This window comes from Euprymna scolopes, chromosome 10 (genome assembly GCF_053919585.1).
Source record: "Euprymna scolopes isolate OS-2025 chromosome 10, ASM5391958v1, whole genome shotgun sequence".
In the NCBI taxonomy this organism is placed as follows: domain Eukaryota; kingdom Metazoa; phylum Mollusca; class Cephalopoda; order Sepiida; family Sepiolidae; genus Euprymna; species Euprymna scolopes.
The window spans coordinates 73,543,646-73,557,228 of record NC_136491.1 but is presented as its reverse complement, the minus strand read 5'-3'; positions in this window follow the sequence as shown (position 1 = coordinate 73,557,228).

Below are 13,583 nucleotides of genomic sequence, written 5' to 3'. Positions count from 1 at the left end.
TTTTAAAATATGTTGAAAAATACAATTTTATAAGAATTAATGAGTTTTTTTAGAAAACTCTCAATTGACATCCAACTCTAGTGTTCTCTTTCTATTGGGGGTGTTTAATATTTGTGTTTTGTCGCATTTGTAATATTTTAATTTTTGTATATTTTTTAATTTTGAAATCGTGTTTTTATTATAATTATTTGATGTTTTTATTATAATTAGTTGATTTTTGTCGTATGTGAATAATTGTTTCTTCCAAAGATCACAATTTAATACAAATACTGGAAAAAAATTACTTTATTTATTAATGTTTCATTTTTAATGAATTCATATGAATTATACATTAAAGTTAGAAACAATGATTTGTAAAAGACTTTCAATGAGAAAAAAGAGCACTCTTTGTTAATTTTGAAATAATACATTTTTTTAGTTTTTTTTTATAACTTAAAATTCTAGTGCATCTAATCACTACAAATCAAATCTATAAAATAAAATTTTTAAAAGTTCATAGTGGCGTTCAAAATCGCAGACGACCACAATCGGTTCTGTTTTACTTTGAAGTGAAAGGAGAGAAGAAATTGATGCGCTGCTAATCAGTGCGATCAATATGGAATACAATTTTAAAATATTCATAGCGGCGTTCAAAATCGCAGACGACTAAAATCAGACCAAGTTAAATTTTTCAAATAAATAAAAGAGAAACTATAGAAAATTAATTTTCCTTATGCGAAAGCTGAAAATACAAGTACATAAAATTTCATTACTCTGATTTTGACCACGAAACTTTATTACAGAATTTAAGTAAAATAAAATAATATTTTGTCGATTTGAAAAGCATTTCGTATTAACAAATTAAGATTCTTATTGTTTATTTATGTCTCTGCCACTAAGCACACATGTCATTGTATTTTGTTTTGAAAATTTATTATATATAAAAAATATTTATATTAAATGTTCGACACTTCTGCACTTTAGTGACTGTTTTTCCGTAAGTCTTGCCTGGCAACACTCGGCAAAAACAAAAAAAAACGTCGGGTTATAACGAGCGAGTCAAGAAAAAAAATTAGCGCCGAAGTATAAAAAAAAAACGGGAAGTAAAAAACAGAAACAAAAGCAAAACCTACCGTAAGAATAACAAACATTTTACTGTTTTATTTTTTTTTGGGGGGGGGGGCAATTGTTTTTTCTTTTTTTTGGGGGGGGGGTAATAAAAGTTCTTTTGTTTTTTCAAATAAAAGTTTTGAGCAGCCGGCGACTGCAGTTATTGTGAAATAATTTTTGTTTATGCATTTTTTGCCGCAAAAATCTCTTCTTTTTATTATATATATATATATATATATATATATATATATATATATATATATATATATATATATATATATATATATAAATAAAATGCGTTAAGGAATTCCAAATTCCAACGAAAGAATGATGTATATTTAAATAAGGGGGTAGTCACCAACAATGTGTATTTTTTAACAATATTTTATAATTATGTTTAGCTCATTGTAATAATGTTTTTAAATCATTGAAATTGTTTTTAACACGTTTCAGACGTTCTGTGAAGCGTCCTCTTCAGAAATTATTTTCAAAATGTGTTGGAGATGTAAAAATAGCATTTTCGTAGTTCAATTGAGGTGTTTCCAAGGGGTGGAGACGTGTAAGTGTCTACTATTCAAAATAATTCTCAATGAAAAACCAAGACACGAAATTATAAAATAATGTTAAAACATACACATTGTTGTTGACTACACCCTTATTAAATATATATATATATATATATATATATATATATATATCTTTATATATATATATATATATATATATATATATATATATATATATATATATATATATATATATTACTATCAATTCGGTTTTCTTTTTTGTGTGTCGATATTCATATTAAAACCCCTCTTTTCTATTTATTTAAAAAGAAAATACAATTTTCTTATATCTTGGTTGTGGAATTGCATTCATTAGCAAACGAGCTAGCTAATTTGCATATTCTTTTAAACATTAATTAATTCCTATCAGGTTTTCAGTTTTTTAATGGGATAATCATCTTTAGTTAACAAGTATCTGTAATTATATTCATGCAGATATTTTACATGATTTATACTTGCATAATATTTGCTTTAAATCTTTACAGTAAATAAAAAATTGTTTCCATATATATGTATACGTATGTATTTTTGTTTAAGCTATTAGTCTATCTATCTATATATCTATAAAAGTGAACGTGTCTGTGTATCTGTCTGTCTGTGTACATTTTCCTTCGCAATAACTTTAATGTCAATTTTAAGTCTACAGACTCAAAATTTGATATACAGGGTACTGAGGTTTGGGAAAATCTATGTGATTGGTTTTTGGCCGGAAATTTGGCTGTTAAGGTGTCAAATTTCAACGATTTGACCTTTGAGAACTCTACCAAACTCCTCCGACAACTTTTGATCTAAACACTTTACTTTAGATATAGGTTCCTTGGCCATGCGTCTAACTTAATAACTTTATTTGAGCTCAAAATAATAAATGTTAAGGGGTCATAATAGGGGTCAAAGTTTTAAAAAACTGATCTTTGCGGCCTCTACCAAATTACTCAGACAATTTCTGGTCTAAACATTTGAAATTTTACAAAAAGTGTATTTAGAGGTAGGGCAAGCTTTTTAATCGGTTTGGGTCGAAAATATTTGGTTATCAATATATAAATGCATGTATGTATGTTTCCATGTCTACCCACCACTTTCGACAGAGGCGACGGATTTTCACAAGATCAGTATCGTTTTAAAGTTTGACCTTTCAGACAACACATATCGAAAAATTGGCTAAAAACATTAATATCTTCACCTTAAACTGGGCAATGTTCTATAGGGGGTCGCTTTTTTCGCCGAAAATTTTTTAAGTCATCCTCTCCTTTCGATTGTCGAGCATAAATTTAAAATAATTTCACTTCCGGTTTGGTGGTGGTCGTAACAGCATAGATATCACGTTTTTTCCCGTTCGTTTTCTCCTTTGCGGTAAGGGTTCGAGCCAGCATTCTTACTACCACTTTTTTCTTTTATTTATTTATTTTTTTTTTTTTTTTGCTCAGCATACACATCCAAACACCCTGGCAACGCCGGGCTGAAATGCTAGTATATCTATAAAAGTGAACGTGTATGTGTATTTGTCTGTCTGTATATCTGTCTGTCTGTGTGTCTGTGTGTACATTTTCCTACGCAATAATTCTATCAATTTTAAGCCTACAGACTCGGAATTTGATATACAGGGTACTGAGATTTGGGAAAATCTATGTGATCGCTTTTTGACCAGAAATTTGGCGATTAAGGGGTCAAATTTCAACGATTTGACCTTTGAGAACTCTACTAAACTCCTCCGACAATTTTTGATCTAAACACTTTACTTTAAAATTTAGATATAGGTTGCTTGGACATGGATCTTACTTCGTAACTTGATTTAAGCCCAAAACAATAAATGTTAAGAGGTCATAATAGGGGTCAAAGTTAAAAAAATTGACCGCTTTTTTTTTTTTTTTGCTCAACATAAACCTTCAAATACCCGGGCAACGCCGGGCACCCATGCTAGTATATCTATAAACGTGAACGTGAGTGTGTGTGTGTGTGTGTCTGTGTTTGTGTGTCTGTGTGTGTACATTTTCGTACGCAATAACTCTGTCAATTTTCAGTTTGCAGACTCAAAGTTTGATATCCAGGGTACTGAGACGTCGGAAAATCTTTCTGATCGGTTTTCGGCCAGAAATTTTGCTGTTAAGGGGTCAAAGTTCAACGATTTAACCCTTAAGAACTCTACTAAACTCCTCAGACAATTTCGGGTACAAACAATTGAAATTTTAGATGCAGGTTCCTTGGAGACGGATCTAACTTAATAACTTAATTTGAGCCCAAAACAATAAAGGTTAAAAGGTCATAATAGGGGGTCAAAGTTTTTTTTAAAAATGTGACCTCCTCTGCAGTCTCTACGAAATTACTCAGACAGTTTCTGGTCTAAATATTGAAATTTTACATAAATAGTATTCATAGAAAGGGCAAGGTTTTTAATCAGTTTGGGTCGAAAACTTTTGTTACCAATATATAAATGTATGCATGTATTTATGTTTGCTTGTGTGTCTAAAACTTTCGACAAAGATGACGGATTTTTACAAAATCAGTATCGTTTTGAAGTTGACCTTTCAGAAGACTAATATCGAAAAATTGGTTAAAACATTAATATCTTCACCTGCAACTGGGCACTTTTCTACGGGGGAGGGGGTCGCTTTTTTCGCCGATTTTTTAAAATTCATCCTCTCGTTTCGATTGGCTAGCCTTAATTAAAACCTACGTCACTTCCAGTTTGGCGGTGGGCGCAACAGCAAAGACGTCACTTTTTTAGCCGTTCTTTTCCCCATTCGGGGTACTGGTTCGAGCCTGCCTTCCTACTACCACTTTTTTTTTGCGCAACATACACATCCAAACACCCGGGCAACGCCGGGCTGAAATGCTAGTATATCTATAAAACTGAACGTGTCGTTGTATCTGTCTGACTGTGTGTCTGTGTGTGTACATTATATATATATATATATATATATATATATATATATATATATATATATATATATATATATATAATGTACACACACATTATAAAAAATTTTTAAACTTTATAAATCTATGCAACTATAAATCTTATTTTGTTATTGATGCAGAGTGGCACTTTTTTCTATTTTTTACGGGAAATGACCATGTGATGGGTTAGGTGGCACTGTAAAAAGGTTAGTAGCAAAAGCTACCCTGCAGCGACCCTATAATGAACAAATAATGACGCCAAGGCAGCTGTATTTTTATGCAATAAAAAATATTTCTGGAATACATTTCTTATATTCCTCAACCGTAGAATGGACAAAGGAAGCACACATTTAGAAGACAGATTTAACAATTCCTCTACGATTATAGGAACACAAAAATTACTTTCATTCCTGTCTCTCAGAGAGAAGTGGAACTAAAAACAGTGTCAAGACAAAAGAAAGCAAGAGTAGTTCGAATCACAAAACGGAACAATATGGAGTTTGAAGACATTAATGGATTTGTGACAGAACTTTATGAAAGGAATTGGTGGTTAGGATGTGTACTTGACAAAAATCCAGATAATGGTGAGGTGAAAGTGACATTTTTACAAGGAAATGGACCCTCTTCATATTTCTTATCGATCACATCCAAATTTTGAAATATTCTGATATTCTTAGATCAGTTGATCCAATAACTGAAACAGGAATATCTTATAAACTTTCAAAAAATGAGATGAAAAATGCATCATACATTTTAGAAAGAAAGATAATGAAAGAAAAATCTAAATAAATACTTTAATGTTCATTATTATAAAAGTGTTTCAATAAAAGAGATTTTTCATTTTGAAATGCATCCTAATGAACACATGTTGATTTCTTGTGTATACTTAAGACTTCTAAAAATGGGAAATAAACTGTTTACCATGGCCATCAAATGTTGTTTATTCTTTTGATACTATAACCTAATTTAATCTCAATGCACTTTTTAGAATTTTTTATTGCATCACTTTCTGTATCAAAATCTGTGCTGTATAAGAAAAGTATGAAAGTCATAAAACAGTTTGACTTCATAACCAGAATTTGCATAAAATTCAACATGTCAAGAATTTTTAAGAACATGCATTTTTTAAATTTTTCATTGAAAAAAATTACCAATAAACAGCAGAAATTGCCTTTTAGTAGACCATTGAGATCACATATGTTTTATCGTATAATTTAATTCTTTTTTATTATATATCACTTTTTCCATAACAAAATCCGTGGTGCATTTAAAAAACGGTGATTATGCACTTTTTGAACCACGCTATTTTTCAAATTGTATTTTCAGCTTAATTTAAAGTTTTACGATATGTTCTTTTTTTATATAAAATTGTTAGGTGAAAGTACACATTAGTTACAAAACACATGTTTAGAATGGCTTCCGAAATAACGTTATTATTCCAGCGTGAATCAAAAATTGAACAAGTACCAAAAAACAAATGAAGAAAATTCAGTTTCATCAACAATTTATTTTTCTTTTTACGTTTTGACCATGGTCTTTATGTAAATATTAATCAGCATCAAAATAGCTTTGCAAAGATATCAAACTTGACCATATTAGGAAATATCAAAATGTTTTATATGAAGTAGCAGGTACTACGTTCCGCCATTTTGAATTTGCCCACTTCTTTAAAACGCTTGTAATGATAGTTCTAGTGAAAGGCCCATCATGAAATTTGGAATATATATTGTCAGAAGATAGGCAAATCTTCTATCAAAACGGTTTTTGAGATAATTCAGGTTAAAAGTTAAGGTCATGGTCAACTTTTTTAATTTGACCTTGAAAAAATATTCCGAGATAAAATTATAGATCTATCCAAGTACTTAAAAATGATATATGAATGAACTTTGTATGCCCATGAACAACAGAGATATCGTCTTATTAAAATGGTAACTTCTCTCATAAAAATTCACATTTTTGTAAAAGGTCAAGGTCATATCTCAGGAACACCTTGACCTTGAGGTGTTTAACAAGTGCCATTCAATTCCTTTCATGGAGATCTATAAGTGTAGCAAATTTGAAAAAGATTCGTGTCGGGCATGGTTTGTGCACTCCCCCTCAAATAATTTATCGATTTGACATGGAATGAGATATATATATATATATATATATATATATATATATATATATATATATATATATATATATATATGCGGTTGCTAGTTAGTGTGGTTTAGGCGTATACTTTAAGGATAGTATTTTCGACCGGTTGAAGTAAAGCAGCTGATAACGGCGAAGTAGGTTGGGAAAGGTTGTTAAGGAATGTAGAACGAGGAGAGAAGTTCCTGAACCGGGTAGCTATTTTCTATATGTTTTATAATTCTTTCAAAAGGATTATTTCCGAATTTTTGTCTCCATATAAATTCACTAAAACACCTCAAGCAGATCGCGGGTGGTTCCACACTCTCTTTTATTTCGTTGCTCCGCCTCCTTCCACATCCTCTCCACATGATTTTTGGTAGCCCTAGTCGTAGGGTCCACGAAATCAAAGCTGTGGTTAAATATAAGATGTTCGTACCCTTTTGATATTACTTTGTAGTACGCTTTCCTGCAATTATAAACTATCGTGGCCCCTAGCAGTATGCATTATTTTTATTTACGGAAGAAGGGTTTCTGATTTACGGTCTGGACTATGACAAGAAAACCCCTCCTTCTCAGCAAGGTCGTATCCCTCCGAAGACCCAGAGCCCCGTTCGACGACCCTCCCGACATCATGTTTTTGTCTATTGACAGTTTTAAAATAAATAGCAGGTATGATTTTTGAAAAGGAGTTCGATTGTTTATAAATGTTATTGTGAAAAAGGAATTTGATGATTCAATTCTGTTTATGAAAATTAAATTAAAATAAGGTTATCGAGAAGCGAACAATAGAAAATGAAAAACATATTGAAAAATAGGTTAGTCTAAAAATAGGTTAGAAGAATATATGTGTGAACAGTGCACGTGAGTTCAGAACCACGTGAGTCGAGCACATGCTCGGGTATGGGGAAACGAGACACGTGAAGCATGCCCAGGCCATGGGATCGATCTGCACGTTGTTGGCCATACGATGATGTAATGGCTGGGAGATGAGTTCTCAATATAGTTAGCTAGTTTTAGTGAGACAAACAGAGAGGGTCGGACAGAGTCGAACGACAGGGTCACAGGAGAGTCGAGTCAGAAGGAACCCCCCCTTTGGAAGCGAAGGGTTAGAAGTTGAAATCATGTAGTGATTTGAATTCCTTGATGTGAAATCAATAACCAGTCGGAGAAATAAAAGGGACATAATCATTATGTAACTGGGTCTTGTGTCGTATCATTCTCAACAAAGAAAGTTATTATGAATCATTTATATGAACTTTGTATCCACTCATCGTAATAATGAACTTTCTGTATAAACCCCATCCTTAAGAAATGTGTCTCCCTCTCTATCAAGAAATAATGACTGTCCCCTCCTATGATAAAAGCACTGATTATCCTCATCTCTAAAATATATGTTATAGAAACATTCACGGACTGTATAAATGTCTCTCTATCCATCCCCCCTCTCATTGTGTATTACATGTCCATCTGTCTCTCTTTTAAAATGTACCCTGTCTCTTTCTCCAATATGAACACTCAACAATAGAATATAATATGACCCTCTCTAAATATGACCCCTATATAACAAATATAGCATTTAGTGCGATAAAAAGTATAAAATTTGTTTGGCCCATTTTTTTTCTCACGAGTGTATACCTACATACGTGCGCACACACACGCACATACACACTCACACACACACACACACACATATATGTGTGTGTGTGTGTGTGTTCGTGTGTGTGTGTGTTAATAAAACAACAAAATATTTGACAATCCTTATAAGATATAAAACGATAGAGCACGTGCATTTATATATATATATATGTGTGTGTGTGTGTGTGTGTGTGTGTGTGTGTGTGTGTGTGTGGGTGTGTGTGTGTGTGTAGCATTATTTTTTTTTTTTGCTTTCATCTATTTCTATATTTGTACGTCAAGATTCAGACGTGTAATTCCAACCGTGGTGTAGTACATAAATCTTTCAAGTGGTTTGCATTAATATACATGTAAACTGTCTGAATTATTTCCTGTAGCATTTATTCTGTATATTTTCCATATCTATTTCTGTTGTCTTATTGTCGTTAAAGTTATCTGTTATTGTAATCTCATTCTTTATACTTATATCAAATTAATATCCATGTTTTTTATATGAAATAGCCAAATAATTTATACCAGTTTGGCAAGTGTTGAATCGGAGTAAGCTTTGTTAAAAGGTTAACAAAATAAATAATACCATCGGAATCTTAATTTTAATTCAATCAGCAATAGCTCCAATCAAAAAAATAATTGTATTATTAATCTATTATTCAAGACGTCTCTATAGAATTATGCGCTTCTTTTTCTTTGATATTTTTTCTCACTATCTCTCAAGGGTGGGAAACTTTTGCAAATCGCCTCAAATTTATTTCTAATATGAAAGAAAATTAAATCAACAACCTCAAGACAATAAAAAGCAGTTTCCAAATCATCGTTTAAATCGCTAATACGTTAGTTTTTTTTTCATCTTCTGCCCTATAACACGCTAAAGCAATTATCAGTCTCCACTCCTATTTTAAAAAGAATAGCACGATCGCTAATGTGAAAACGCAAAAAAAAATTATTTTCAAGAATTGATCTAAAATCGCTGTTAGGAAGAATTACTCATATCGAAGTATTAGATGATTAGTTTCAGGCATATGATATCTTTCTAGTTAGAATTCCTACAAGAATTAGTTTGGTTGATGTTTTACGGCATATCAACCCTTCCCGGATTATTTAATGCCGAATCTAATTATCTTGGAAATAGTATTCATGTTGCATCCAGTTATTTTGTAGAAGACTTTTATTCTTCAAGCTCTTTGTATCTTCAATCATTAGTTTGTAGTATTTGGTTTTAATAGATTTTATCGTTTTCGTTCCCTGCCCTGCAGAACATGAATGAATTTTGCAATGGGAGAGGAGAAAAGATTACAGTATTAATGTTTGGTACATTTTAAGTTAGGAAATCAGGCAGGACGTGGGGGAGATAGAAAGAGAAATGGAAATGGGAAGAAGAAAAGGGGTCGTGGGCTGTTGTTTTTGTTTTTGGTTTTGCAGAATATAATTAAGTTTTGCAAAAGGAAGTAGAAAAACAATAAAAGCATCAATGCTAGGTGCATTTCGTCTCATGAAGCTAATATCTTCAGACAACCTGATCTGGTAGCACCAGTCCTTCAAGAAGGACATCAGAAACTCACGGTTGGGAATAGAAAGTTTGCCAACATCCTTAAGTTAAAATACTTCTATGGAATGAACTTGGTCCTGAAATTGGCACACCCAGATTGTCAGTCCGTATCGTTAACCACTTAGCCACCGACACCTCTCTGATGTGCCGTTGTGTTGAACGCGATGCACGAACTAAATATAATTTGTAAACCTTCGGAATAGAATAAAAGTGTGATAACCGTTTTGTCCAATGATGTTACAAAAATATTATGCGGTTAGATTCGTAATGGACGTCCATAGAATTGAATCATATCAACAAGATAGCTCCTAGAAGCATTTTAATTTTTGCTCCTTTCTTCACATTAAAAAAAAAACGATCCTGGTGTCTAGTTCTGCCCTCGTGTGGAGGCACTGTAAATAGGTACTGTATAACTATTTATATTTACCACTTCTGTGAAACAGGGAGATCGGCATGCAGTAATTCGATACAAAGAGACATCTAAAAGTGTTTTGCCTTTTTAAATGTCACACAAAATTCATTTCTTCCATTAGATTCTCTATAAATCTGTTTGGCAACATTTTAGCAAGATTATCATTTCTTCGGCTTCTTTAGTCTCAGAATATAAGGAATAACATTTAATCTCACGATATACTGGCCACTCTTCAAGTGCGATGGCTCATCTATCTGAATTATATGAATCCGGATCTGTAATCGATGAGATTTGGTCAGATGCCAACGCTTATTTAGGATCTGTAGTATTTCAGTAAATGTTTCTTTCAACTCCTTAGCAAATAAGCATAATGCTGGTTGCATATAGTATAGTTAACCAACTGGTATACGCTTGTTGTCCAAAAGAGTTATTCCGTCGATTTGAAAAGGGAAGCGATAAGTAAAATAACAACCGCAACACAAGACGAGTTTACAGATCAAAAGAGATATGGACGTATTTAAATATTTATATAGTAGCCATTACCGTTTTATCTCTCTTCCTCTCTCTTTCTCTCTTTCGTTTTCTCTTTATCTCTCATATGTATATATATATGTATATATATATATATATATATATATATATATATATATATATATACATATAATGAAATTAAGGACTATCCATTTATCTAGTGTTTCCTTTTCAGATTAAATATGTTTTTAACTCATTTCATATTTTATTAACTGTTTGCTCATATATATACATAAATATATATATATAGTACGTTAGGAAAAAATATATGGCAATAAAGATACACAAAATGTTCTCATCCTCATGAAGATTCATCCTCGGGAAGATTCGTAAGGCTATTGCATGGAATTGATGTTACCGCATGTTTTATATATTCAAAGGCTGCTGAGTTTATTAGTTTACCAATCAGATTCTTTGTTACTCACACACCCATTTATCGAAGCCAATGGTCGGCATTTATTATGTACACGTTTACTTTGCCTGTAATTCACCTCTTTCTTTGTTCGTTTTTATGGAGGATATCGCCATCATTTTGTGTTAGTAGAGGATCTAGTTTTAATTTGGATATGTCCTGAAATTTGGATATGTCCTGAAATTTGCCGAGATACATACCGATATATCCAAAGATGAAATTCGCATCATTAAATAATGTAGACCAGCATTTATCAATTATAACAACCAATGGGAAAAACAAAAATTATAAACTTCTTTTACTTGGCCATGGGTGCTTTGGACTCTGTAGAGACATCCGATCTTGTAGGGTTACTCATTTTATATTAAATGAAAATCGTTCACAAATATAGTTGATAATATAGATATCCACCTATATAGGGATGATAGATTAGCTGCAATAAGAGATCCTAAGACAGTTTTTTTATAAAAATTATACACATGACAATGTGTACGAGATATCAAGCAACATTTAAAACGACAACCAAAATAACAAAAGGGACGAAAATATAATTATTAGTAATAGTAATGACCTAGATGGAGAAATTAAAACGATAATAATAAATAGAAAAATTGCAACTGTAGAGGTTGAACACTTTGTCCACTACAAAATAATCAAAATACTCTCTAGATGCAAATACACTGGATGTAGAGAATGGGATAGGATAAAAGAGGGTCGAGTTAGATTTTTATTGTTTTCTATTGAAGCAGTTGAGAGATATATTAGTATAAATTACTATAGTTAACTAAATTGAGCATTATAACATAGTAATTTCGTAGTTTCGACTTCACATCTATCAATGAGATAGTTTAGGCTTTAGGCAGACAAATACAAAATCTCAGTGTTATTGTTTTCGACTTTTTTTCGCAATGTTCAGCTTAAAACTGGTGTTATATTATAGAACAGGTCAGCGGCGTTGATTCGTGAGTAGACATACACTGGCCAATAAAAAATGGAAAATGATCCCATCCGTCTCTATGATATTAGTGCTGATGACGTCGGATACGCCTTCTATAAGACACTATACGACGTATTATCGTCGAATAACAAATTATTATATTTTGAACAGTGACGATACATAATTAGATAAAATGGCAAACAATCACAATAATTGACTTGCTTTAAAATAAATAAATGTAAATGAGAATAAATTCGTATTCGGCCATGTTTCATGTTTCTGTTAATTGTCAAAAGTCTTTAATCGAATAGAAGTTCTTTTGAGACTTAATGTCTACACACGATGTGCCAGTTTCTTTTGATGTGCTAAGCTAATGTTGCCCACGCACTTCAACCCGATCTGCTACAAACAAATACAGGTTCAATGTTCTTTAGCATACTTTAACGATGACAAATAAAAGACAAAATAACGTATTTTTATGAGAGACGAAAGAGAAACGCGGTTTCCATAACGGCAGCCATGATGATCAACAAAAATCACACTGTTTAAAGAAAAAAATAATTTGTTAAATGACTTGAGTAAGTTTTGTCGGTCAGATTTTTATTTATTTATTTTTTTACTTATTATTTTTTCAGATTGAACCAGTTGATAGGGTTAGGGAGTGGGAGACAAAGACAGGGTTAGGGAGTGGGAGACAAAGAGAATTCGCGAAATATAGAAAGTGCGAAAAAGATCAAAACAGATGGGTAGATAGCGAAAGAGAAAATAGAGATAGACAGAGCGGCGCAAGAGATAGAGATAGACAGAGAGGCACAAAGATAGATAGGCTAAAATAAAGAGAGAAGGAATATAGGATGAAAGTAGGTTAGACAGAGACAGCGGAGGGAGATATAAACAGAGGGAGTAAAGATATATATATATATATATATATATATAGAGAGAGAGAGAGAGAGAGAGAGAGAGAGAGAGAGAGTAGATATAGATATAGAAAAGTAGGGAATAGAGGGAAAAAAAGAAGAGCAGGATTGAGAGAGAGACAGAGATAGTCGCAATATAGAGATTTTTTTAACAACAGATTTAATACGCTTTTTCATTCTATTTTTTTTATGCTCTCGGAAAACGTCGAGTAACTATGTTAGTATTATAGTTTTGCGTGTCTTTGAAACATATGGCTATACAACAATTTTATGCAGGTTTTTACATTATTTTTGTACTCTATAAGATCTTTCAAGTTGTAGCAGGTGGGTAGTAGAGAACAGACAAGGTAGTGTTTCATCGTATAGTAATGGCTGGGTAGTTTTATATTTCCATCGAGTTATAACTTTTCATCGCTCTATTCCCGTTCTCTGGTGGTTGAGTGTTTTTCACAGAAGCTGAATGGGATTCTTAATCAGAAGGGATTGTCATGATAGTGGAAGCGAATGGCATTCTCTCGCAGT